The 3,897-nt window shown below is 27.9% G+C and overlaps 1 long non-coding RNA gene across 1 annotated transcript; it reads right to left on the bottom strand.

Annotated features, from left to right (window-relative positions):
• Positions 1-1,703: 1,703 nt before the first annotated feature.
• On the bottom strand, positions 1,704-3,411 carry LOC104815285. Its single transcript, XR_772072.1, has 3 exons — positions 3,332-3,411; positions 2,862-2,906; positions 1,704-1,891 (listed from the first exon to the last, which is right to left on the bottom strand). It is a non-coding gene; the product is annotated as an uncharacterized LOC104815285 (long non-coding RNA).
• Between the last annotated feature and the right edge of the window lie 486 nt (positions 3,412-3,897).

Here is a 3,897-nt window from a genome sequence, read left to right as displayed (position 1 = left end):
TCGAGTAGGTATGATCGTAGAGGTGATGATCGAAAGTCATATGAAAGTTGCGAGTGGAGCTAAATGATATGACCAAGTACACTAGATAATATTTAATGCAACTAGTTATTATTAAAAATATGAATATATTTTAAAAAACAAATTATTATTAATTTTAAAGTTAAATATATTCTATATTTTGTTTTGAATTTATAATTTATACCTTTAACAAATTGATAAACATTTTTTTAAAAATATCGAGATAACTGTATTTTGTCAATTTTTTTACAAAGTGATTGTGAATAGTTTTTTATTTATATTTTTATGTGTTATAATATAAAAACAAAGACGAGAAATTAGAATATTAGAATATTATTTTTATAAATTTTACGACTCGATGAAAAAGTTACACTTATGACAAATCAAAAGTTAGCCGAAGAATTTGACTATCGATAGTATGACATATGCAATTTTAAATAATAATGTAGACTTAGTTGGTGTGAGAAATTCAATAACGATGTATTTAGATCAATAACATTTTACAATAAAATATTGGTATAAATTAAATCTATATAATTTCAATGATATTAAATATATATATATATATATATTTATTTAATTTAATCAAATTAATGAAATATAATACTGATCTTATGACTCTTTAATTTGATACATTATATTCTAAATCAGTGTATTTTTTTAAAAAAATAAGATTTTGTTATTTTTATACTAAAAAAATTAAAAACTAATATTATATCATATTTGTGTTTTATGTATATTTGATCAAACTAATATTGGGTTATCTAATTTAAATGTATAGAAAAACTAGTTATCACATCCTAATAATATTTATGAAAAATCAAAACATAAGGATCACAGTGGAATTTATGTATTTATATGACACTTATAAGTAGATATATTTTTTATTAGTTGTATAATATTTTATATAATTTTATTATTTTTTATGTAAAAGAAAAGATTGCCATTCTTTAAATAATAAATTCCAAGAAAAAAAAATTAATATTATTGACATTAATAAAAATAAGGGAAAACTCCAAAAAATTTCCACACTTACAATTTGGTGGAAAAATAATTTCTACACTTTTTAGTATCTCTAATTATTCCTAAACTTGAAAAAAATGACTTAATAAATTTTAGAGTTGTTTAAAAGTGTCATATTAATCCTTAACATAAATTGAATAAAATAATACTATTATAAAATCCTATGTGGGACGTGAAATATCAAAACACGTCAAAATTTTGTACTACATATACAAAATCGGATTTAATAAATCCGGGTTAACAAAGTCCGTGAAACAGATTTAATAAACTCACGTATTACATCGAACTCTTACAGACATTACGTCGAATATGTTATTATTATTTCGAACCGATTTTATTAAACCGGGTTTATTAAATCTTGTTGTTGTGCATACATAATACAAAAATTTGATATATCTTGACATATTAATGCCACGTATGATTTTATAACAATACTATTTTGCTCAACTTACGTTTTAAAAAGAAAGAATTGGTTTATTCTTAATAAAATAATATCATATCATGTCATAGTTTAATAAAAATATACTAAAAATAAATTGTTAATAATATAATAATAAAACTAATAATAAAATAAAAAATAATAGAAAAAGAATAGACAGTATATACACATATATATATGTAACGACCCAAAATCCGGTATTTCAAACCCGTTGAATCGTCACTTAGGTTTTAAAAAGAAAGATTCGGTTTATTCTTAATACCATACTATCATCTCAAAATCTGCATCGGAAGTCTCAATAATGAAATTCTAACATAAGTCTAAAAATACTGAACTCATAAAAATAAAAATCTAAAGCATCGCGTCTCTTGCAACTACCAAGTCTACCACTTGATCTGCTTCACCTTTCACCTGTGGAAAAAAAGGAAGGGGTGAGCTACGCGAATAGCTCAGTGAAGTTGCAAGACTATAAACCTCGCCTCCGTACCCAATATAGACAATAAAATAGAAAACAAATTTAATCAACATTCAACTCAAGCAAAACTCAATCTATTAATTCACGTTCTTATACTGACTATTCTTTATTCGATTCTTTAAAACGAGTCCAGACTATAGGACCATTTAGTACCCCTCAGACTTAGCTTAAAACTCTTTTATAAAACAAAACAAAAAATATCGTTATAACCCTCTACGGATCACCGCCATAGTCGGGGTTATAAAAACACGACCAATAGTAATAACCCTCTATGAATCGCCGCCGTAGTCGGAGTTACCACTCCACATGGATCGTTGCCATGCCCGGATCGTTATGCCATCACATACGGATCGCCGTCGTACCATGACCTCAAAACTCAACCAATAGCAATAACCCTCTACGGATCACCGCCGTAGTCGGGGTTATCACTCCACATCGATTGCAGTCATGCCTGGATTGTTATCATACCATCACATACGGATCGCCGCCGTACCATGGTCTCAAAACTCACTTTTAAAATATTTTTAGCAGTCTGATGTCACATCCTAGTCCCTAACTCAATTCTTTAATTCTCTCATCTTTCCAAACATCATGCCAAAGTTTATTTAATATCAAAAGTTCACCTCATTCTAACGGTCTAATAATCTATTAAGAAACATCATCACATAACATGTACGTCACAAGTCATAATCACTCAACATAAATGTATCAATCATCAATCATCGATTATCAATCATTAATCATCATTCATCAATCATCAATCATCAATCATCAATCAACATACATCATGAATCCGCAAAAAAATTTAAGGCGTCTATCTTAAAGTCCTAACCGCATGATATCTATGTTCCCTATCATCATGTCTAAGCGAATAGAAGAAAGAGGAGTGTTGTCGAGTTCTCTCACCTCGGTATAAGCGATGAACCCCGAAAGATTCGCTCTAATCTTCACCTATAATTAATTAACGGTTAATAATCTAAATCATAAATATACTGTTAAATTTTATTTTATTATTTTTTTTAAAACAAAATCTGTATATTTTGACTTTGAAAAAAAAAACACAGGTTTTTAATCTTCTTTTTTTCATGTAACTAAATGGATCTAATCTATAGTGTGGAAGAAAAAGAAAATAATAATATTAATAATAATTATATTAATAATTAGAAGAAGAATGAGCACTACGGTAGAGATGATGATGATATGTGGAATAATAATAAAAGATGATGAATATGTATATAGATATGGAGAGAAAAGAGACATATAGTGAGAGAGAGTGAGAAAGTGACATGTGTGAGAGAGAGAGATTGAGTATGATGTCTCGTGAATGCAAAAGAGAGGAAGCAAGGGAGTGATAGGAGAGAGATAGAGGTTTTTACCTGCAAAAGGGTTGTGGGAGAGCGTGAGAGATAGCAAGAGAGAGGACATGTGAGATAATGCACGGCGGTAGAAGAAAAAGAGAGATAAAGGATGAATTAAAAAAACCCTAAAAGTTTTACAATTTAACCCCATATTTTCTAGACCTCTTTTTTTTTTAATTTATTTTGAACTTTTATTTTATGATGAAAATCTTTGTCCAAATTATCAATTCTTCCCAATTTTTTTCTCTCTATTAAATCCTAATTAAATTTCTAAAAATGCAATCGTTATAATATATATCCGATTTGTCGCCGGTCACAATAATATCCATAATTGTAATTTGAAAAACAAAATTAATCAAAAAAACAAAATTCGTGACCACAACTATGTAATGTCGAATTTGATGTTCGATACATTGTTTTTTTATGTGAACGTTGATTGTATCAAACTCGTTTTACCTTTTTGAAAAGACCCATTTCCAAAATTTGATTTATGTGTTCTTAGATTCAAGAGGCATTTAAGAATAGTAGTATTGTCCACTATCGTAAGAACAAAGATGTGCACTCGCCGACGATTTCATCTTTAT

Source organism: Tarenaya hassleriana, unplaced genomic scaffold (genome assembly GCF_000463585.1).
Source record: "Tarenaya hassleriana unplaced genomic scaffold, ASM46358v1 Cleome23, whole genome shotgun sequence".
NCBI lineage: Eukaryota > Viridiplantae > Streptophyta > Magnoliopsida > Brassicales > Cleomaceae > Tarenaya > Tarenaya hassleriana.
This window is presented reverse-complemented; position numbering and strand designations above follow the sequence as displayed.